This window comes from Desmodus rotundus, chromosome 1, assembly GCF_022682495.2.
Source record: "Desmodus rotundus isolate HL8 chromosome 1, HLdesRot8A.1, whole genome shotgun sequence".
Taxonomy (NCBI): Eukaryota; Metazoa; Chordata; class Mammalia; order Chiroptera; family Phyllostomidae; genus Desmodus; species Desmodus rotundus.
In genome coordinates this window covers 73,715,882-73,741,412 of record NC_071387.1, presented here as the reverse complement: position 1 = coordinate 73,741,412, position 25,531 = coordinate 73,715,882, and the positions used below count along the sequence as shown (strand labels likewise).

Here is a 25,531-nt window from a genome sequence, read left to right as displayed (position 1 = left end):
AAGCAGCCCCTTTCAGGACCTGGAATTGTTTACTTCAATTGCTTTCATGCAGACTGCCATGTTTCACTTGGGTACTAATTGTGCCTGATGGACCCATTATTTTGTAATCAGAACAGTTCCTTGGCTAGCTCTCTGGGGGCTAATTATATGGATGAGGTAGTGCCCCGGATATTACTAGCAGACAGGACCACTTGAATTTCTCACCAACCTTATTGGAGAAAGTCCTGTAACTATGAACATTCGGGTTTCTCAGCACCAGTGGTGTCTTTCACAGTTGGAGTTTATGAGGTTATTGTGCCAAGACAAGCCCGGCTGATGCATCAATGCAGTCCTGCCTGGCCTGGCCCCCTTTTTACTCACAGAGGATTTGTGCCAGTGGACTTTGGAATCCCAATCTGCATATAGGCAGCCCTGTTTACTGCAGAAGATGATTCCTGCCCCGGGTTAAATGTGTACACCTCCTGGAAATGTCAGTGCCTTCAACCCGAAGGCACTTAAAAGCTAAAAAAGCGGCAATCTACCCTGAAACATACTGTACTAAACACAGCAAGAGACCACGATGATTGTTAAGGTGAGGAGACATTTCTCTGATGTTGTTATGCCACTCCAGCTGCTGATGGGGGCTGACCTTGTAATCTGCCAGTTCTTTTCCCCTTGTTTCACTCTCCCTCTACTGAATTTCTAGCTCAAGGCTCTTATGTAAAGTGATTGCACATTGTTTTTCAGCATATGTTACTTTTTTATATTTTACAACAAGCCCACTGGGATTTAATAACCAGGAGAGAGTATTGTGTATTGAGGTGTAAATTAGGAGAATGGTAAATTCCAGAGCTCAAATATCTAAACCCTTCTGCATTTGGGACCACTGGGGAAAACAGCAAACCAGGAAAGAGGGACTTTTTAACATGAGGCTTGGTACTGAAACTCACAATATAAAGTGTAGTGAAGCAATTCTGTTGTGTGCAGAAATGTCTGAACTATAATCATAGTCAACTTTGGAAAACAGTCTTGGAGAAGTATAAATTGTTTTTTATAGGGTTTGTTCTTTCATAGAGTCTTTATATAGGAATTACTGGTTCTCTCTCACATTGATGTTTCTCTCTTTCCCTTCCTTTCTCTACAAAATCAATGAAAACATATACTCCAGTGAGGATTAAGGAAAAAAAACAAGCAAACAACCATGCTTGTTTAGGGGTAGAAAATGTAATATGATGGAAAGTGCTCATGATTAGTGTGAAGACCTAAATTCAACTATTATTTCTCTCATGAATAAATTGTGTGATTTGGGAGAACTCACTTTACTTCTCTGAATCTCAGCTTCCTTATCTTTAAAACTGGAGTAATAATACTGACCTACTTTCTGCCACAGGAATGGTGTAAGAATTATGCATGGTGTAAGAATAGTGCTTGGCATTTATTACATGGATTATTTAATATAATGTGAATGAAGGCTAATTGGATTTAAAAAACCAATATTCTAGAAAAATGTTTCAGAGGCATTAAGTATTTATGGTCATGTATATATCTTAACAACAAAAGAATGTATAGTGATAGATGACATTTTATTACATTTCTCCACTTCTATACACACAAACAAAACAGTATGAATTATTCATATCTATATGCTGCAACTTCAAGATTATTTTAGAAACTAGCCTGATACTGAAGTCTGTTTGCCTAGTTTTATGCTTTCCTGTGTCAGAGCAGAGTTCTGTTCTTCTGAAGCCAGGTAGAACTTTGCAGTGTCAAATAAGGAATAAATGTAATACTAAAAATATATTAGGTATGTGAAGTGTCCAGAATGGGCAGATCTCTAGAGGCAGAAATTTTATTAGCGGTTACCTAGGGCTGTGGGTTGGCGGAAATAGGAGGAGAATGACTGCTAATGAGTATGGGATTCTTTAGGAAATTGATGAAACTGTGATGATGGTTGCACAACTCTACGAACACAGTGAAAACCTTTGAATTGCACATTCTAAATACTTGGATTATATTACATGTAAATTAATATCTCAATTATTAAAAGATACATTTAGAAATTACATATATATGTGTGTGTATGCACACACATATATGTATACATATACATGTGTGTATATATATATATATATATTACATTATGGGCATAAAGTAAACAACTTGATAGATATTGGTGGATGGGTGGCTCTGAAATGGAAAATGCTGATTCCTTAATGAAATGTTTTAAGTAGAAAAGAGGAAGAAAGCAGAAGGTAGTCACCAATTCTGTGGCTCTGAAGAGTAATGCTGGGGAGGACTGTGCTCCATGAGAATCTGACAAAGTGTATCAGCTTCAAATCTGAATCTGAAGTCACTCCATATCTCACTTTTTTTCCAGTCTTGGGTTCTTTTTTTGCATGTGTTTCTGCAATGCTTAAATGTCTGGACTCTATCAAGCCTGTCCCTCTGGGAAGTTCAGACAAATTATTGGTCCTAAAGACTTTCTGGCAGTGAGACAGGAAGCCTTTCATACCTTAGAGCCATATCATTTATTCCCAGTGCTTAAGATGTATTTATATATTTAAGATATATTTACATTTATATTAAGATATATTTATGTGACATTAAGAGTTATGCCTATCATATCATAGTATAAAATGTTATTATAATAATATAGAATATATTATGTGTAATAACTATTAAAATGTAAAATTGTTTAAAAGCTAAGAAATATGAATATTTAATAGTAGGTTATATGAAGTTGGAATAAGTTATATTTTTTAATGTCTTAATATTACAATGTCTTTTTCCCATCATCAGCTAATTTTAGCTAATCTACTATATTGATAAGAGTATAAGTCCATATGTTTTGTGACATATATTGTTTCTACTAATAGAAACAATAAATTTACTTAAGCAGCTGAACTATGTTGAAAAAACACATAAGTCATCACTTTTATACCTATGTGTGGCAGCACTTCCTCTCTTACCTAAAAATATCCTGGGTACTTGCACAATATAGACAACATATGGGTGACAATGAGTATGTTATATATTCATAAAGACTAAAGTTATTTTATTTTATTTTGTTATGGCAGTAATTTATTGCATCTGTCACCCCCAACCACCAGTGAGAGCCTCTCATTTTGGTGTCCACCAGAACTGATTTTAGTGATGATGACAGCAAATGCTTTGATCCATTAACATTCTTACTATCAACTAGCAGTTGGAGTGATTCATTAGCAAGTATAAGCAGCTAAGAGAGATGACCTTCCAATTGGCACAGCCATTTATTGAGAACTCACCAAGTTCAGACACTATGCTTGTCTCTAGAGATATAACAATCAAGTCATGTTTTGGCTTTAGAGTAGCTGAAAGTTTAATGGCGGAAATAAATGAATAAAAAGATAGTTATGATGCAGTATGATGCTGTGATATAACAGCACACAGGAGCCAAGAGGACACTACAGAAGGCGGCAATGTTAGAGCTGATTTTTTAAAAAGAGAAGTTAACTACATGTAAAAATAGGCTCAGAGAAGATCCTATTTGATTTTCACCAAAACCTATGTGGTAAAACATTTGAAGAGGTTGTTGGTAAGTGAAAGAGCTGGTATTCACATCCAGGAATTCCTAATTTTCCATCATTCTCCCTTATATAATGCATAAAGAAGAGAGATCTCTACTTGGACAGTTCTCTTACTATTCATTAGTATCTGGCAAGCACTGTATACAAGGCTCATTTTAACAACATTGACTGGAATTTTACAAAGGGTGTCTTGTAGAATACCAGTCCCTGAAAATGTTTATTGGCAGATGCTTCCATGGTTAAATAAGCTTAAAAAAGGCTAAATACTCTGTTTTTTCTCTTGTAGTTTATAATACACATTGACATTGAGTCCTGACAAATTCTGAAATTGAATGAATGGATGAATGAATACCTTAACGTTGCTTAAATTTATGATTCCAAAATGGGTTAGTCATGTAATATATTTCACCCCATATAAATTTGAATACCATGGCAAAAAAATAGTGTAGCCAATACCATATCAGGACAGACAGGGACAAATTGGTTTAGGATAGTTTGAATTTTTTTGGTAATGGATTATCAGTTATCCCAGTAACAGCTCCAATTTCAAAAGGAGAATAACAAACATTATATCATCATGTAGATTTTTTAATGTTATTATATGGTGCTTTTCCAACCATCTATATAGAGTTATCTATGGGAGTACTTCTGAGATTAACCTAAATCAAGATATTCTCTTAAAATCTAATATATTTCTATACATAATTATAAATAATTATAAAAATATGTATAGCATTTTAATCTAAGGTCATATTAATTTCTGTCATTATCATAAGAAAAGAATGGACTGAGTTAGTCAAAGATACTGTGTCACGTCATTGTAAAAGAAATCCCAGCATTTCAGCTTCTCTCTGCATAGATCAGGATTGTTTTGGAGTTGCAGGTAGCAAAAATACAACTCAAATAAGGTTAAGCCATAGACCCTGTTTCTTCTGCTCCATACACCAACAGAATGGCCGTGGCAGCGCTCAGAGCAGTCTTAGAGTTGTAGGTCCCAGAGTGCATGGGGATGGCAGACTTGGGCCAGTCACTGTGCCAGAAATAAAGTTGTCCAGTCAGGTCTGAGCATGTGCAAATTGCTAGGGCATCCCTGGAATGTGAAGGATGGGGGCAGACCAGGGGAACCACTTAAATTCTTCGTATTTATTAAAGAATGTATGAAGAGAAATTTTCCCATGGAAAGAGTAATAAAACAGTACAAAAACATGTACTGAATATTTCCCATATACCTACTCCAAAACCAATACAGGTGTGAATGACCACATAGACTAAGCAAGACTTACTCTTCTTTTAAAACAAAGTATATGCTTAGGCTTCAAATGGGACTAAATAACAGTATTATTTTTCAGAAAAATGAAATTTTGGGGTGGGGTAGAGGGGTGGGGAGAAAATGCAGACAAGTGTAATTGAACAACAATAAAATTAAATTAAATAAATAAAGTAAAGAAGACCTGTAAAAAAAAGAAAAAGAAAAATGAAATTTTGAGAAAACTGTTTAAATTTAATAAGTAACATAGCAGATGGCTAACAAAGGAGAATTTCTTTCCTTGTTTTTCTTCCTAAAAATCTAAATTAAACTCAAAAGCAAACCTACTTTTTAGGCAAGTCCATGATACAGATGAAAAATTATGAAAAAATATATTAAAATCCTAATGTTCCAATGAAGCATCTAATTCAATGTGGAAGCCACAAATTTCCTCACAATTTACTGAAATTTTGTCTTCTTTATAACTCCTTATGCTTTATGCAAACAGTCTTGCTGCAAATGCCACTATACCCGACAAAGATGCAATGTTGTGTATGACAGAAGTGGACAGTGCCTACAGTGGCCTGGGATCAGAGTCCATGGTGAGAACTTGTTCACCTGAGCAGCCTTTGCCTGCCTGTGCCTGATCTGTCAGGACATTAATGAGCCATTGGAAAACAAAGAGGACCATCAATCAGAAAAAATATATGTACCCCTATATTAATTGCATTGTTATTTACAATAGCTAAGATCTGGAAATAGCTCAAGTGCCCATCAGTAGATGAGTGGATAAAAAATGGAATTCCACATGGCTATAAAAAAAAGAAGGAACTCTTACCCTTTATGACAGTATGGATGGACCTGGAGATTATTATGCTAAGCAAAATAAACCAGTCAGAGAAAGACAAATACCATATGATCTCGCTTATATGTGGAATCTAATGAATAAAATAGAAGCAGAGGCATGCATACATGGAACAGACTGACAGATCTCAAAGGGGAGGGAGTTTGAGGGGGCTAAATAAAATAAGATGAAGGGATTAGCTAAATGACATATATGCATAACCCAGACAACAGTGTGGTGAAGGCCAGGGGAGGGGATGCAGGGATTCGGTGGAGGTGGGCAAAGGCAGGAAATGGGGGACATCTGTAATAGTGTCAACAATATAAATAAATAAATAAATAAATAAATAAATAAATACAGAGAGGACCACATTAACAAGGGAGAGGAAAAGGAAGTTCAGCCCTTCTAATTCATAGCAAACCAAGTCTGCCAAAATATATGAAATTAAGCCAGTTCATACATGAGGATAAATTACAAGGAAACGAAGCAAAAGAGTTTTCAGTATTTTGTTTTGAAGTACATTTTGTAAATAAAGCATATTATGGTTTCTAGAAATTCTTGATTAAAATCTAGCTTCCCTCTGGTAGGGACATATATTTTGGTTTGGTTTGTATGGTTTGTTTTTGTTTTGTTTTGTTTTAATCAGAGGGCAAATTATATTTTGGTAATGTCAGTGTGAAGGAATTCCCATTTTTGAGGAAAGGAGAAGATACTTTCATTTGTAGTATTAGGCATGTAAGCAAAAACTAAGTAGTATAAGTAGAATATGTAAAGGCAGTATTTGGATAGTTGAAAACCCTATATTTCTAAATAACAGCATAAAAACTGAAATAAATATTGAAAATTAAAAACCTTTGGAAGTTATACCTTGTAATATGATCATCCCTCCTTATGATTTGATATTCATAGATAATATCAATATAATATTTTGGGGTTTTATTTATAAATCTACATACTATATAACTTTCTGTGAATTAGTTCCTAGAACATAGAACCTGCTCACCAAAATACGAACTCAAATCGACGGCTGTTCCTCATTCTGTTTGTTTTATAGGTAGGAAAAAAGAGGGAATGATAAAAGACTTAAGTTTCTTGTTTCTAAAATTTTGATAAATATAGACTAAGGACCTTCATGCTTCAGTCAACAAAGATAATACATGTTAGTTCTCCAAACTCCGTATTATACACTATGCTACTTAAGGTCTACATGAGAAGGTTTTATGTATATATGTAGGCATGGAGACTAAGGCAGATTTTATCAAAGGTCTGTCTCATTTATCATCTACTGCTGATCTTTCCACACCCTCTGTAGCCTCTAACTAAAAGTGTTCAAAATAACCAAACCGACAAAAATGCCAAGTCACAAAGAAAGACTCAGTTACAACCACAGCTCCTTTGGTTCAACTGAGTGAAAGCAAAAGAAGGTGAGAGAAGGTTCCAGGTCCTCCATCAATTTGTCTGTCTGGCACTCTTTATCTTCCTGTGGTTAACATTTCTCATACTACCCTGATGATAAGTAATGAAGGGCTTACTTCCCCAATGACCCTCTCAGCATGGATACCTTGAGTTCTATAACAGCACAGTCCCCAGTATCACACTTACACAGGGCTTATTACATTAATGAAGCCACACCTAGGGTTTTGCTCCTGTCACATGGGCTATACCCTATTTCTCCTCTGCAGAGAGTGCTGGCTCCCTGGCAGAAAGTGGGCTAAGGTTGCCCTGTGTAAGAGGTGTTTGTAATGAGTAAAAGTAAGTTTATTGTTTATATAGAAAATAATAGAAAAAATAATAAATAATAATGCAAGGTTAAATTCTGTTTTTACATACTCACAACTATAAATATACTTTTGCCCCATTCCATGCATTTTTAGTAGTAGTACTGGCAAGTGGAGGGGAAGAAGTTTTCAACAAACTAGCAGATGGGTCATCTATTTCCCACAGCTCCAAAAGACGAGATATCCAGGAGGGTAGTTGTCCACGCTGTGCCTGTGGACAAGTCTCATGAACGCTCTCAGCATGGTGTACTGGAAAGAGTTTCCACCTTCTGAGTGTGATCAGCTTTGTCTTCAATCACATAATTTTATGACCCCGTGTAAGTAATTTATAGCCTAATTTTCCTCATCTCTAGAATGGAGATTAACTCATTCATTCAACATATATTTATTAAGCACCTACACTGAGGCACATTGTGCTAAGCACTAGGGATACAGAGGTGCATACAGTAAGCTCCAAATAACTGGTAACTGACATTAAGCACAGATTACATAATACATAGCCTTTCTTTCTCCTCTGTAGCTACTGTTATCAAATACTGTTTCTATTTTATTGAGTATCTGTTCTGTGGCTAGCTGTAGAATATGAAAATAATAATAATAATAATAAATAGCAGGAGCCAAAGTCCCCATTTATAAGTAGTTCATGATCTAGCTAAGAAAACAAAATCAAATCTGAGAATAGAGAATAACTTGGATTCTTTCCTGCCTTGAGTATTTACTTCCCTTCTCTTTAAAAATAACAATAGCCAATTCCAATATAGACCTCTTAAATCAGAATCTCGGGGTAAGACCTGGTCATCAGTTTAAGATTCCCCAGATGATCCTAATTTGTGGCCACAGTTGAGAACCACTAGTCTAATAGTTTGCAACCCCCAAGACTGGCCCCGGTGCCTTGATTGTAAACCTACCTGAACTGCAATAAACTGATATCCCAGGAAAGAACTCAGAATTCAGCATTATCAGCTAAATTGGGATTAGTACTTCTTCAAAAGTTTTACTGGATTCAGTTTCTATACTATTTATTTGAATAAAAACACAGATAAATACCATTTATTAAATTGTATACAATTAAAAGTTCTTTAGCAAATATATGCTTGCAAAAGTAATATCTACGCTGCAGTCATTTGTTAGCTTGCTTCTCCTTAACATTTGTCTCTTTGGACTCTCCTTGCCCTTATGACCGAGCCATAACTACACTGCCAGCTGGTTCCCAGAGCTGCCACATCCCCTCTCTAGCCTTTTGCTCATGTTGTTGCCGCTGCCTGAACCACTCTCTCCACCTCTCTGTCATCTAAATACTTTCCTTTCTCCAGAATTCAGGATGGATATCACTTAGTCTAGAAAATCTTTCCTATCCCCATATTGGGTTAGGGAGCCTTCCTCTCAACTCCTTTTATACCTTATGTTTCCCCTCTTAGGGCCTATCACATGGTCTTGCCTATTTATTGCTTCATATGACTCTCTGGAATATTTCAAAGGCACAGGAAACATGACTGTATTAGTCACCATTGTATTCCCCTTTTCTATATAGTGACAAGCCTATGGTAGATGCTCAATAAATATCTGTTGGATTAAATATGTCTGAATACAGATTTTTATGTGTGCACATACACACTATGTGAACTGTGGTATCAATTATCCAGCTTTTTCACACCCAAATAACTTTCACATAAAATTTCCAAATAACTGATATTTTTCTGTGAGATAATCCTTTCATGCCAAATTTCATGCATTCAATAACTAATAGATGTCCCTTCTTTTCTGCTTACCTTTGACCTCCTTGAGATTTAATTCATTATCTGTAATTGAGAGACCCTTTTTCTCAAAAAGTTTGGAAATGAATAGCGTAAGTCCTTTCTAATTCTAAAAGCTATGATTTCTCAGTCCCATTCTTGAGGACTGATATATGCCACACAGTCACATAGGAGATTCATGCTATAACATTAGATGCCTACTATCCCAAGTGTTAAAGGACTTCCTGGGCTCTACCATAGCCTCTCTGGCAATGGTGCTGGCACACCTCTGGGAAATGAGGAGGTATTCTGTACTGAGAACCTGAAGTCCCAGCACTACACTCTTTAGCTTCTTGGAAGCCCCCAAATTCCTCACAGTAGATACTGCCTTCTATGCATGAGGTGTGAGCAATGTACTTTGTGTTGAAGCAGAAATAATGTACAAATGATAGCCTAATAAACTAGTCATTACTTCTAATTACCGGTATTCATATTTTAAATTTCCATTCTCCAGGATTATCATTGTTTTCATTATTAAGTACCTTTAAACTTGTAGCACTTTCTGATTTTGTCAAAGACCAAGTTACCATGGGAATATATTTGGGCTGATATTTCAGAATTCATAATTTTGTTTCTCAATTCACTGCAAAGAACTACGTGCTTCTCAAATGAATTAAAATTTAAATCTAGAACACTGGCTGGGCCCAATTCACACCCACTGCTGATTCAAAGCTTCTTAGCATATCAAAGTGATAAGAGCGTAGAGAGCACAGTGCAAGACGACCCAAACTGAATAATGAGAGAGGCCACATGGAGTTTGAGGCAATGCCTATAGTGCCCAGGGCAATTGTACTTTTGAATATTCTAGACTTATTTTTATTATTAGGTACAAGATATTTTAACACTCTCCTGTGCAAACTCTGTGTCTCAGACTTTCTTGCATATTCTTAGGCAGACCCTGTATCCTTTTTTTTTTTTTTAATTTGATTTCTATGAAAGCTATAAATGGAAGTTGCTAGGACTGCTTCCAGAATTAATGGGAGACAGAAACGGTCTATTACTACTCAGACAAAACTTAAAAATGTAGAATGCCATGCAGAGACACTGGAAAATGGATTAACTTTTCTCCAGGAGATTGAGGATTTTTCATATGTCTCTGAACTTGTCCCAATAATATATGTAATTGTGTCCTTTCTTATGGGCTCAATCTTCCCACTGGAGAAAACAACGCCTGCCCTGGTTGTGCAGGGGTGAGTGAATCAATGGTGTCTGTCTGTTTTATAATGGAATGCGACTCACCTAACTGTGACAGCCAAAAATCTTATGAAATGATGGTTTTCACACAGCATTGCCTGCAGAAAAAATGAAATCATGAACAAAACCTTGGAAAATGGGATTAGCTAAAAACAGAATTTTCATGTTTGTTATATTTCACCTACACTCATTACTGGTATGATACCATGTTGAACCCACCCCTATCATAATATGTGCCTCATATATTTTCCCATTGTTTTATTTTTATAAAGTTCAAGTCTGCAATTAGTTGAAAAACTGATAAAATGCATATAAAATACCCTTCATCTAAAATCACCAAATTTGATCACTTAGCCACATTCACATAGGTGCTTTCTCTACATATATTCATAATATCCATATATGAATATATACATATTTCAATAGCATAACTATTTATAGATAAGTTACAGGCATCATGGCATATTACCCCAACTATTTAACTATTTCAGCATCTATGTCTGAATATCTAGAAATCTCCTCTACATAACCACCATAGCATTCATATACCTAAGACTTTTAACAGTGACATATTGTTATTTTATTTATGATCCATACTCAAATTTTCCCAGTTATCATAGTAATGTTCTTTTAACTGTCATGCAGGAGTGGCATTATTAGTATTCAGTCAATGATTATACATTGCATCTCTTTAGTGTCCTTTAATATTTACAAAGTATATTTTTTGTCTTCCATGACATTATTACTTCTGAACAGTTGGATTATCTTGCAGAATGTCCCCTCACTGGCATTTGTCTTATTATTTTCTCATAATTAGATATTAAATGGTGTTGTTAAGAATCCATGGAGATGACTTTATATAACCAAACTGCATTTTATTGGCCTATTTAATTCTGTATTCCCTACTACCTGTGAGCTCCCTGTAGTGAGGAGCCCAGTGTTACTCATATTTGTAAGCTCAGGACTCATCATATCACCTGGCATGTGTGAGTACCAGTAACTCATTGTCTTCCCTCCAAGCTGTTTCTTTTTCTTCATTTGTCACTTTATTTTTTTGGTTTAATCTTATTTGTATTTTTTTTTCATTGCTATTTAGTCCCCTTATACACCCCTCCCCCCAGCAATTACCACACTGTTATCCATGTCCATGAGTCCTTTTTCCTTTTTGCACAATCCCTCCATCCCCTAACCTACCCTCACCCTACTAGCTGTCATCGGCTCTCCATCTGCGAGTCTGTCTGTGTTTTGCTTGTTAGTTCAGTCTGTTCGTTAGATTCCAAACACGAATGAAATCATATGCTATTTGTCTTTCTCTGACTGGCTTATTTCACTTAGTATTATGGTCTCCAGATCCATCCATACTGTTACAAAGGGTAATGTTTTCTTCTTTTTTTACAGTTGAGTAGTATTCCATTATGTAAATGTCCCATAGTATTTTATCCACTCATCTATTGATTGACACTTGGGCTGCTTCTATATCTTGGCAAATGTAAATAATGTTGCAATGAACATAAGGATGCTTATGTTCTTTCAAATTAGTGTTCTAGGTTCCTTTGGATATATTTCCACAGGTGGGATCACTGGGTCAAAAGGCAGATCCATTTTTAATTTTTTGAAGTATCTCCATACTGCTTTCCACAGTGGCTGTAATAGTCTCCATTCCCATCAACAGCAACAAAGGGTTCCCCTTTCTCCATATTCCTTGCCAGCACTTGTTATTTGTTGATTTATTGATGATAGTAGTATCTCATTGTGGCTTTAATTTGCATTTCTCTGATGATTAGTGACTTTGAGCATCTTGTCATATGTCTATTGACCACTTGTATGTCCTCTTTGGAGAAATGCCTGTTCAGGTCCTTTGCCCATTTTTTAACTGTTTGGGGGGGGGGGTGGAGTTTGGTGTTCAGTTTTGTAAGTACTTCGTAAATTTTGGATATTAACACCTTATCACATGTATCAGAGAATATATTCTCCCATTCTGTAGGTTTCCTTTTTATTTGTTGATGATTTCCTTTACTGTGCAAAAACTTTTTAGTTTGATGTAGTCCCATTTGTTTATTTTTTTTTCTTTTGTTTTCCTTGCCTGGGGGGTTATATCTGTTAAAAAAAATTGCTTTGAGCAATGTTGGAGATTTTGCTGCCTATGTTTTCTTCTAGGATTTTTAAGATTTTGGGTGTAACATTTAAGTCTTTGATCCATTTTGAATTTATTCTTTTGTGTGGTGTAAGAAGGTGGTCTAATTTCATTTTCTGCACATATCTGTCCAATTTTCCCAACATCATTTATTGAATAAGCTATTTGTAGCCCCTTGTATGTGCTTACTTCTTCTGTCAAATATTAATTGACTATAAAGTTGTGGTTTTATTTCTGGGCTCTCTATTCTGTTCCATTGATTGGTGTGTCTGTTTTTATGTAACTACCATGCTGTTTTGATTACTATAGCCTTATAGTATAGTTTAATATTAGGTAGCATGATTCCTCCAACTTAGTTCTTCTTTCTCAGGATCACTATTACTAGGCGGGGAACCACTGTTACTTCTGTGGTTCCATATAAATTTTTGAAATATTTGTTTTGGTTCTGTGAATTATGTCTTTGGAATCTTGATAGGAATTGCATTGAACCTATAGATTGCTTTGGGTAGTATGGGCATTTTAATAATATTGAGTCTTCCTATCCATGAACATGGTATGTGCTTCCACTTATTTGTATCTTCTTTAATTTCTTTCTTCAGTGTCTTATAACTTCCTGTATATAGATCTTTTACATCCTAGGTATTTTATTCTTTTTGAAGCAGTTGTGAATAGGATTGTTTTCTTAATTTCCATTTCTGTTAAGTTGTTATTGACATATAAAAATGCAACCGATTCCTGGATATTAATTTTGTATTCTACTACTTTGCTGAATTAATTTATCAGTTCTAATAGTTTCTTAGTGGAATCTTTGAAATTCTCTGTTTACAGTATCACGTCACCTGCAAATAATGACAGTTTTACTTCTTTCTTTCCAATTCGGATGCCTTTTATTTCTTCTTTGTTTGATTGCTGTGGCTAGGACTTCCAGTACTATGTTGAATAAAGAGAGGTGAAAGCGGACATCCCTGTCTTCTTCCAGATCTTAAGGGGAACACTTATAGTTTTTGCCCATTGAGTAGGATGTTGGCAGTGGACTTTTATATATGGCCTTTATTATGTTTAGGTATGTTCCCTTTAATCTCACTTTGCTGAGAGTTTTTATCATAAATGGGTGCTGAATTTTATCAAATGCTTTTTCTGCATGTATTGATATGATCATGTGATATTTATCCTTCATCTTGTTTATGTGGTGAATCACAGTTATTGATTTGTGAATATTGTATCAACCTTGAGTCCAGGATTAAATCGCACTTGATAATGGTGTATGATCTTTTTGATGCATTGTTATATTCAGTTTGCTAATATTTTATTGAGGATTTTAGCATTTTTATTCATGATGGATATGGACCTATAATTTTTTTCTCTGTAGTGTTTTCATCTGGTTTTGGAATGAGGATAATGCTGGCCTCATGAAATGACTTTGGATGCCTTCTCCCCTTTTGAATTTTATAAAATAGTTCAAGAAAAGAGAGGTGTTAGTTCTTCTTGGAATGTTTGGTATAATGCACCTGTGAAGCCATCCAGTCCAGGGTTTTGTTTTGGGGAGTTTTTTGATTACTGCTTCAATTTCACTAGGTGTAATCAGATTTTCTGATTCTTCCTGATTTAGTTTGGAGGATTGTGTATTTCTAGGAATTTATCCATTTTGTCCAGTTGTCCAATTTGTTGGCATATAGTTGTTCCTAATGTTTTCTTACAATCCTTTGTATTTCTTTGGTGTCAGTTATTTCTTGTCTTTCATATCTGATTTTATTTATTTTTGTCCTTTCTCTCTTTTTCTTCATAAGTCTGATTAAAGGCTTGTCAATCTTGTTTATCTTTTCAAAGAACCAGCTCTTGAATTCATTGATCTCTCATATCATTTTTAAGACTCTATTTCTCTCATTTCTGCTCTGATCTTTATTATTTCCTTCCTTCTACTCACTTTGGGCTTTTTGTTTTTGTTGTTCTTGTTCAAGTTCCTTTAAGTAAAGTTAGATGTTTTTTTGAGCTTTTTCTTGTCTTTTGAGATAGGCCTGTAATGCTATGAATTTCCCTCTTAGGATTGTTTACCCAGTGATCTATAGATTTTGTATTGTTGTGTGCTCATTTCATTCGTTTCAAGGTATCTTCTGATTTCTTCCTTGATCTCACTGTTAACTCGTTCATTGTTTAATAACATGTTATTTAGCTTCCAAGTCTTTGCATGTTTTTCAGTGTTCTTCTTGTCATTGATTTCTAGTTTCACGGCATTGTGGTCAGAGAAGATGCTTGATATAACTTCAATCTTCTTAAATTTATTGAGACTTGTTTTGTGTCCTAACATGTGGTCTATCCTAGAAAATGTTCCATATGCACTTGAAAAGTATGTGTATTCTGCTACTTTGGGGTGAAATGCTCTGAAGATATCAATTAAATCCATTTGATCTAATGTGCCCTTAAAGTTCCTGCGTCTTTGTTGGTTTTCTGATTGGAAGATCTATTCATTAAAGTCAAGGGATGTTAAAACCCCTGGCTATGAATGTATTTCTGTCAATCTCTCCCTTTATGTCCATCAAGATTTACTTCGCATATATAGGTGCGCATACATTGGGTGTGTAAATGTTTACTAGGGTTATATGCTCTTGGATTGTTCCTTGTGTCATCATGTAGTGTTCTTCTTTGTTTCTTACTATAGCCTTGGTCTTAAAGTCTATTTTTTTTTGATATAAGTATTGCTAACACAGCTTATTTTCTTTTCCAATTGCATGAAATATCATTTTCCATCCCTTTACTTTTAGTCTGTGTATATCTTTCAATTTGAGATGGGTCTCTTGAAGGCAGAATATATATGGGTCTTGTTTTCTTAACCATTCATCTACCCTATGTCTCTTGGCTGGAACATTTAAGACATTTACATTTAAGTTGATTATTTATAGATATGTATGTAATGCCATTTTATTGTTAGATGGTTTTCCTTTGTTTTTTCTTTTTCTTCTTCAAGCAAGCCCTTTAACATTTCTTGAAGTGCAAACTTGGTGTTAACAAACTCCTTTAGCTTTTTCTGGTTTGGGAAGCTCCTTATTTCCCTTCAATTTTAAATGATAGCCTTGCTGGTTAAAATAGCCTTGGTGGTAAGTCCCTGCTTTTCATCACCTTGGCTATTTCACACCACTCCATTCTGGCCTAAAATGTTTCTGTTGAATAATCATATACCAGTATAATTGGTGATCCCTTATAGGTAACTACCTGCTTTTCTCTTGTGACTCTTAGAATTCTCTCCTCGTCTTAAAGCCTTGGCATTTTAATTATAATGTGTCTTGGTGTAGGCCTAATTGAGTCCAACTTGTTTGGGACTCTCTGAGCTTCCTGGACTTGTGTGTCTTTTTCTTTCACCAGATTAGGGAAGTTTTCTGTCATTATTTCTTCAAATAGGTTCTCGATCCCTTGCTCACTCTCTTCTCCTTCTGGTACTCCCTTGATGCAGATGTTGTTATGCTTCATGTTGCTCAAAATGTTTCTTAAACTCTCCTCCTCTTTGTAAATTATTTTTTTTCTTCTGCTCTGCCTGGGTGTTTCATTTATTTGTGTTTTTTGTTGTTTCTTTTTACCTTCCAAATCACTGATTTGATCCTCTGCTTCTTCTAACCTACTGTTTATTCCTTCCAGTGTATTCTTTATTTCAGATATTGCATTCTTTATTTCTGACTAGACATTTTTTATGTTTTTATGCTTTTTTTCATGCTGTGTAGTATCCTTATAATCATTACTCTAAACTCTGTATGTGACAAATTGCTTGCCTCCCTTTCATCTAGTTCTTCTGGTGAATTCTCTTGCTCTTTCATTTGTGGTCTGTTTCTTTGTCTTCCCATTTTGGCTGCTTCTTTGATTTTTTACCTTAGTTATTAAAATAATCAAGCTGTCCAGCTTAAATGTCACAGCATGGGACATGAAGGTATTGCTTCTCCTCAGGCCGATGACATTTGGAGAGGAGCACTCTGCCTGAGACAAATGGCTTTGGCAGTATGGAATAAAGATGACTTAGCACAGGGATCCTGGTGAGTGTTTTTTCCACTCAGTTTCTTCCCCAAAGCCACCAACCCCAGACTCTCCTCAACCATCTCTAGTCTACTCTTCCCTCCCTCTGCTGGAGTCCAGAATAAGTGGCTACAAATGAAATTTTGTGTGTTGGCCCTTTAAGAGTCTCTCTGAGTCTCTAGCTGTCTCTCCCTGGCAAACAGAAACCCTTCTGCTTTTCATAGCTGAGTGTTATCTGGGTTTCTTTCCAGCTCTGGTGCTATAGGGTAGGGAGGCCAGCTTGGGGTTTAGACATCATATTTCTCTGGGGGTATCCCACAGTCTCTGAATTATCCTTCTGGAAGTACAGTTGCCACCCATGGGAGCCCAGCCAGTCCTCTCGTGCCTCCTCCACACTCCCTACTAGTTTCGTTGTGGTGAAGTGGTTTCTTCTGTCTCTCCTTGGTTATAAGGCTTCTCTCCAGCTACTGTTCAGTTGGTTATTAAGGATTCTTTCTCTACAACTTAGCTGTAATTCCAGATTGGTCCTGGGAGCAGGTTAGTGTAGCACCCAGTTAATCCTCCACCATCTGGGATCTTCATTTGTTATTTTAGTTGTTCCACTACCATCCACTCAACCACCCATACCAGAAACCTAATTATGCTTGACACCTCAATTTTTTCTCCTTTTCTTCCACCCCTAAATAACAACAAAACCCTACCTGTTATACTGGTTGAACATTTCTCCAAACATTCCCCTCACTTCTATTTCTATTTCAGACTTCCATCTCCTTCTTCAAACTATTAGATCAGTATGCTAACTGACCTTCTTTCTGCTGTGCTAGTCTTGGTCCCATCAAATTCAACTTTAAGCCAGTTTACAGAGTGACCCATTTGAAAAGAAGACCTGACAACCTTTCTTTCCTGATAAAAACTTTCAGAGACCTCAGGTCCGGCCTGATAAATTAGCTATCCATAATATGATTTTCCCCTCCCTCCTATCTCATCCTGCCTTACACTTTTGGTTCTAGTAACACTGAAACTCCTGAAATACCATTAGTAGTCTTGATTTGTTGAGGGCCAACCACATGTCAGTCATTACAGCACCTGTTTTACATATATAATCTCATTTAATCCTTATGTCACTTTGTGAGGTGGTAGAATTATTTGCATTTTATAGATGGGGAAATTGTTTGTACTCCCCAGCTAATGAGATAGAACTAGAACTTAAACATGAACCTGAAACCCCTATCTTTTCCACCCCACTAATGTTGTCTCAATTCACCATGCTATTTCTTACCTTCATGCCTACTTTCTGCACGTAATGCCTTTTCCTCAACCGCTTATTCTTGTTGCCTAGCTAACTCTGCTAATCCTGTTGAACTCATATGTAGTATCTTTTATTATCTCTTGTGTTAGATTATATAACCCTTTGGCACTTCCAAAATAACCTAGCGTAACTCTAGTGCTATACTTACATTGTTATTTAATTATCACTTTACATGACTATAATTCTGTCTTCCCTGCTGCAAGACCAGGGCTGAGACCACATTGTGGTGCTCTTATACCCCCAGGGTAGAGTGAGCGTAATAACTCCATAGACATTTGCTGGGTGAGTGCATGGATGATAATGGTGCGTAGTGCAGCCCTGTTTCACATCACTGGCTTAGGTAAAGAACTTTCATACACTTGTCAAATTTTCAGACACAAATTTTCATCAGAAGAAACGAGTAAGTTGTGTGACAGAACTTGAATTCAAAAGTATCGTTAACTTATGCTGAAAACAGAATTTAAACTTTTAAAGAATAATGCTCAAGTAATTATGTAAAAATTAACATAATCCTCCTCTAATACTGAGTACATTTTTCATTCACACCCATTTACTTTATTACACTCAGGATAAAATACATCCTACATGCCTGTTAAATGCAAAAAGAAAACTGAATGTCATTCTCATGATTATGGTGTTCTAAACAATTCTAGATGTCCTTCATATTAATTTAATTACTGTGTAATAGTTTACTGAGTTGGTTTTACCAATTTATTCCTCTAATCTTGGACATTTATGCTTTTTGAGTCTTTGAAATCATAGATGATCACAAAAATAAATAAAAATAACAGATTCCTTAAGTTTTTACCAGCAATGGGTACTTTAGGTGATTAAAAATACCTTTAAATTCCATCAATAATGGCCTTTTTCCATGTTTCTTTATTGTTATTTCTCTGTAATTTTTGTGTTCATGTCATAGCCTATTCAGTTTTTAGGTCCTTGAGATTTTCTTCCTGAATTTGAACCCACTTTTCATATATTATAAATGTTCATTTGTCTGACATTTTCAGTTCAAATACTTATCTCAGTCAGTGGTTATATAAAAAATTAAATTTACATCATTTTTAACTAGTGAAGCCTTTCGATTTCTGTACATGCAGCTGTGGATTTGTGTCCCATTGAGTTTCTCCTATGGATTTGTGGATTGTGTAAGGCATGGCTCTAACACTTTGGTTTTCCAAATTGTTGTATTTTTCTTAGTACACCTGAATAAATAAGCCATCTTTGCCCCTTTATTTTGGAAAAGTGACTCAACTTTTTAAGTATTTTGGGTTTATTTCTAATTATTCCACTTTCCTGTTGATGTGCCATCCTATATTTGCACCAGTAACACACAGCTTTAAGTTCTCATACTTTTTATAAGTTTAGTGTCTGATCTGAGTAATTTCCTTCCATTTCTTCTTTTCAGATTGTCTATTATAGTTCCAACTTTGCTCACATTTTTCATACAAATTTTGAATTCCAAAAAAATCATAGTGCCATTTTTTATTATAGTTGTGCTAAATCTATACATTTCCTTGGAATGAGCAGATAGATTTATAATTATGTCTATTTATTTTTAAAAAAAACTTCTAATAAGTGATTATAGATTTCTGTAAAATAGCCTTTGCACTTATCTTGTTCAGTATAAACCTTAGCATTTTAGATTGCTTTTAATGAAATAATAATAAGTAACATTTACTAAGCATGTAATATGTACTAGGCATTATGCTAAGTGTTTCTTACATATTCTCATAAAAGGCCTCTGCAAGGTAGCCATAGTTTGTTCCATAATATCTATAAGGAAACTGAGGGGTACATTGGTCACATAATTTGTCCAGAGCCATGTGACTATTAAACAGTAGAGGTGTAATTTGCACTCAGGACTGCCTGACTTTAAAGACCATGATCTTAATCACCATCCTATACTAAGTAAACTGGAATTGTGAGCTATTGATATAATGAAATTTAGCCATAATAAAAGCAAGATTCGTGTGCTGAGGTCAATATTTCAAATGGATAAGAAGATGAAGGCCAATAATTGTTCAGAATGTGAAAAAGAGCTCAGTTGCTTAGTAGATCTTTTATACATTATCAATTAATAAAGTTACTTTATTTAAAGAAAGTAATGAAATCCAGTTCTGCATAAATTCATATATGACATCAGTTTATGGAAGGGGATAGTACCAGCGGATCACATCTAGAATGTTGTGCTCTCAGCCTCATGTTTGAAGAGTGGCCTTTACAACTGTGAGTTTCATCAGGGAACAATAACATGATAATGAGGAATTACATAGAAGAAGTGTTTGAAGGATGGGAATGTTCAGCTTGATTAAATGAAGACATCAGAAGAGCTGTTGTGAGCAGGAGGGAATAGACATGTAGTGAACAGAAGTTTCAAAGAGACAGATTCTGGCTCCAGTAAATTCTTGAAGAATTAGCCTGTCCAACAGTGAAACTGGTTTCCTAGCAATTTAGTGAGTGTGTCATCCTTTGAAGTATTTGAGCAGAGACCAAAGGTTTCAGAAAAGGAATTCTAGGACCAAATAATTAGCCAGAAAACACAGTAGTCAGAAACACAAATTAGCGTACCCCATCCCAGACTGGGAAATTATAAACTGAGATGGGGCAGCAATGTGTTTTAAGAAGCCATCCTGATGACCTTGAGTCATGCTAAAGTTTGAGAACTACTAATCTAGATAAATTCTATTATCCCTTACAACTCTAAAATTTAATTCTTCTTCCTATTTGTCAGGCAGTACACTTTCATCTTTCATCATTCAGTACTATATCCATTGTGTATTGAATCTAAGGAAAGTTAATTGTTGAAATAACAAAGGGACCTCATCATAAAATGGTTTCCTCAATAGATGGCTTCACGATGTCAATCATCCCGGATACGGTGTTTCAACTGAACTTCAGGTATCCCAATAAATGGTTAAAGGTCTCCCATACATACACACCAGGCCATGTCCACTAGTGAAGGTATGGATCATCAATATTATGTGTCTACTTTTTCTTAAAAAAGAAAGAAAGAAGTAAATGAAGAAAAGCTCAACTTTTCATCCCAGTTTTATTTATTTATTTTTTCCATCAGCAAACTCTGTTAAGTCCTCTGGAGGTGAGTTGGAACACATAGCAAGAAATTTAGTTTCATTTTTTAATATTTTATTTTTTATTGTATTTCTCCCATTACCATTTCATCCCCTTATACCCGTCCCACAACCACCATAGTGTTGTCCATATCCATGAGTCCTTTTTCCTTTTTGCTTGATCCATCCACCCCCTAACCTCTCTCCGCAATAGCTGTCATCCTGCTCTCTATCTATGAATCTGTCTCTATTTTGCTTGTTAGTTCAGTTTGTTCATTAGATTCCACATATAAGTAAAATCATATGGTTTGTCCTTCTCTGACTGGCTTATTTCACTTAGCAGAATGTTTAATTTCTCGTGGCTAAGATACAATAGAAGTTGAATTTCCCTATAACTCACCGATGCTATTAGTTCTTGGGCATTGAGGCCATGTCTCATCCATCTTTGCGTCTTTCACGGTGCTTAGTGAAATGCCTATGAAATGTTAGTGCTCAGTCATTACATATTAAGTGTAATGTACTTAATGTGGTAATTATCTGGGTTTGAAAATGTTTTTTAATGTAAAATCAAAGTGTTATGATTAAATAAAACACAGAAGACTAGAACCCTAGGCTACCCAAACCAAATGCAATCACTATTTACATTTTAGGGTAATGACTCTTGATCTTTTCACCCATTTTCTAAAGCTTTGTTTTAAGTGGTTATAATCATACATTGCACAAAATATTGAATTCTGCTTTTTTGTTTTATCATTCTATATTAAGGAATCAAATTACATGACACACTTGCATGTACAAAAAAAAATACAGCTTTTTTAATTGCTAGAGCTAACTTGATCCTTTTCATTAACCAGTAAGTAATTGGAAAAGTTAAAAGTGACAATTAATGATATCTGAGCCTTTCCCAGCTAAACAGTATATGTCTGTAAAATAGTAAACTCCAACCCTCTCTTCAGGGTTGAGTTAAATAATACCTTGGATGACTGAGCTTATTGCAGCTAAATGCTCAGTGTTTCAGATTTCCTTCCCTCCCTATGCTTCTTTACAAGATGACACCTGGATGGGGTTTATTTATTGGGGGAGGAAGTGGAGCAGACAGGTAAATGGTGCGTGTGAGATCATGGTGTTGGGGAAAGAGGTCCCAGGTTTTTTCCATTGTTCTAAAGCCTGGCTTCTGCTGGTTCACTGGCCTTCTCAAAGACCCCACATCCCCTCTTCTAAGCCCGCTGAGATATTGGGGCTCCAGAATGCACATGCAGGATTTGGGAGGAGCCAGGAGATCTTTTATGCTCGGTAGCCATTTCATCAACGAGTATGACACCACACTACTTGGGACATGGTCTTGATTTAAAGGTAAGATTCTTCTAAATGAGGAAAAGGAAATAGTCCTGTGCTTTCAGCTTTCTCTTCAACCTGTAGAAAAGTCTCCCCAGCTGTGGGGAACCGTTCCAAGCATGGGAAATGTGGCTCAACCCTCACTCGGAAAAGCCAGTGGGGAGCGAGGTTGGCAGGCAGGACTCACGTCCATGGATAAGTTCTCCAGTGGGAAATCAGACCTGCATTGTACTTAGACTGCTATGAGACTTGCTCTTGCTAAAAAAATCTCCCTCACCCTGAGGCAAGCAAAGGTTTACTGGGTATTTTTATCTTTACAGAATCTGGAGGCAGGTATGGGACAAAGCCCTTTTGACCATTTCTCCTTTTACATTGCAAATGTCCTCCTTTGATGTATTCAGTGACATCCTCTCTGTTGTCAGCAAGAGAAAACCACCCAAGACAAACAAACGGTTGTATAGTAAAAGAGGACCTTCTTTGATATTAAGGGCCTGAAAAACCTATAAAGGCTGGTCAAGGCAAGGCTCTTGGCGCTCCCCCCTTGAGGGAATAGCCCAGGGGATCAGAAGCACTCTCCTCTTGAGAGAGTGGCCGCGCTGTCCCTTTTCCCCCACAGGACCTCTGTAGTCCCTGTGTATGTGTATTGGAATACTGCAACCTCAACAGCAGATCTTGCAGGCCGAGGTCTGCGTCACCCAGCCCTTAAAACATCTGCCTCAGAAGAGAAGTTAAGGCGTGCGAGATTTCCACCTATTTCCCCTAATTCCTCTCCGTTTTGTGGGGCTGTCCCCTGTGCCAGCATGGGTAAGATGGCCCTTCCCTCTTACTATTTGGCTGGAACTACCATACCATGCTGTTTATCCTGTGCTTTCTGTGCACTTAAGGAAAGGAAACCAAACAGAAAACACTTTTACAAGGCCGAACTCATGATAGGGATAAAGGGAAACTTGGAGACTTAAAAACCCTTGTTCTTGCTCCCCAAACCTAGCTTTCAGATCATATATATGTTAGAAAAGTCTGTTTTGAGACTTACAGCTGATCAGCAATGTCCTATTGTCTGAAGTGGTGCCCATTCTCTACTTCCCTGGGGCAACAACTCCACTGTTCACCTGCAACCTGACATGATTTGAGGGAGATACAAAATATATCTATTTAAAGTTTCTAAGTATTATACTGGGTAAAGTTATATCAAAAACACTCCTGCATACACTGGTGTTATATATTGAGCACTATGATGGGAAATGTACATCTTTTAATTTATTTAATCTTTGAGTTTAAGTTATTCAATCCTTTATTCTTACCTTATGTATGTTACATGGAGGCTCAAAAATAACTCTCCATGTTTCAGAGAGGCTGTCCTTTCAACTGCAGCATGCACACCATTTAACCAAATATACACACCACTGTGTATGTAATCATTACTCTATATTTGGACTTTTAAGTTGCCTCAGGTCTTTTTTTTTTAATAAAGTTTTGCTTTTCAAAAAACTACAGTAGAGTCATCCCCACCCTTGGTGTTGCTGGTGTAAATTACTTGAGCTCTTTGAAACGATTTTAATTCCAAGTCCTTACAAAGGAGCTGCTGAAGGGGGCTCTCTCCAGGCTCTCAGGGACAACAGCTGGGGCTTAAGCTTGTAGTTGGGAACGTTCTTACAGAGTTTGATATATGTCCCTTTGTCAGACAAGACTAGGTTGTTGAGCTTGTCCTAAACTTTGCCTTTCGACAACTTCTTTTAGAAAGATTTGTTCACTGGGTTTCTGTCTTTCTGGACCCATTTTCCAGCATCTTTCTTCTTGTCATCTTTGGGTGGCTCCACCTGCCATGAGTGCCAGCCAGGCAGTTCTGGGAGCCTCAGCTGCACCCCAGCACTGTGGGGCCTTAGAACTCAGCTTCACACCAGTCATCTCACCACAGCCACCTGAGCTTGTTTCAAAGGCAGATTTATAATTTCTACTGCAAGAACCTGGGGCTTAGGACTCAAAGGCTGCCTCAAACCAAATAGGGAAAAACCAATAGATCAAATGAAAGCTAAAATATACCCACAACAAATTGCAATTCAATGACCTAGTTGAATCTTGATTCAAACATAATGTAGAAAAAAATCAATTGGGGGAATTTGAACATTAACTAAATGGACATTTGATGATAATAAGGAGTTATCATGTATTTTGCAGGTATCATTGACTTTTAAAGAGTTCTTAGAGACGTATATTAAACTATTACAGGTGAAATTAAATCATGTCAAGATTGTTTCAACCTAATAAAAGGATGACGTATTGGATGGGGCTGGGGAGGGTAGATAGAACAAAACTGGCCATGATTTGATCACCACTGAAGGTAGGTAATGAATACAGGGGTGTTTATTATTTTATTGTTTTGTATTTGTTTGAAATTTTCCACAAAACACGTTTTTTAAATGTGGTAATGACTAGAGTAGTATTCTGTGTGCTTCCTGAGTTCTGAGCAAGGTAGTATTCTTTTTCTAATGTTATTAAGCAGACGTTTTCTAATGTTATTAGGCTTTTGCAAGATTTTAGTCCCAATCACTATCCCCCAATGCCTTATCCTAACCATATTTCTTTTACATAGTGTGCATCACTTGATAAATTCCTTTTGTATGTGCCTTGTTAGATGAGAATTCTTCCTCAGTGCAGAGTAGAAAGGGCCGTCAGTGCTCTTGAGTGGAGAGAGAGAAAGAGTGTGTGTGTGTGGTAAGCACAGTGGTTCTCTGAACTAGACCTTGTGGGAGCCCTGTTATCCCACCTCATGCTGCAATTTTATCATGTGTCTGAAGAAGTGTTTCCCCTGCTAGGCAGGAAGGAAATTTAAAAATAAGTGCCAGCTTCGAATACCTGGGAGGCACCCAGTGACATCTTCTACTTGTCTGGTCCATGAAGCCCTGTGTCCTGCGGAGTGTCTCATTAACACCAGGGGTTTGGCCAGGCAGGGTGCCCCAATTTGAACATGCGAACTACCTGGGCACAGTTTCTATTCGATTCCTGAAAATGTACTAAAGTCACATTGCATTAGACCCCCAAAGTGCACTTGTTTTCTATGGAATTGTTTACACAATTTCCTCTCCTCCCCCAGCCCCCAATGCCACTGAACCAAGTATCTGACAATTCCAGCTCCACTTTCATGAGAGGAAGCAACGTGTCATTAATTACTCTTCCCCTCTCAATATTATTCATAATTGTCATTCTTATAAATGTCAACATTTGCTCATGGAAAGAGGCAGGGAAAGAGGCAAAGAGAATATACATGGAGGAGAAGCAGAGGGAGATT

The 25,531-nt window shown here is 36.5% G+C and overlaps 1 protein-coding gene across 6 annotated transcripts in view; it reads left to right on the top strand.

The window, feature by feature from the left end:
* LINGO2 (leucine rich repeat and Ig domain containing 2) overlaps positions 1-25,531 on the top strand; it is a 1,230,686-nt gene that overhangs the window by 1,108,940 nt on the left and 96,215 nt on the right. Inside the window, exon 1 of one of the 6 annotated variants that reach the window (XM_045193699.3) lies at positions 209-571. The exons of the other annotated variants lie outside the window; for them this stretch is intronic. The gene's annotated coding sequence lies outside the window, so the exon portion shown is untranslated. Of the gene's footprint in view, positions 1-208; positions 572-25,531 lie in introns of those variants that run through there. 6 annotated transcript variants of the gene reach the window in all.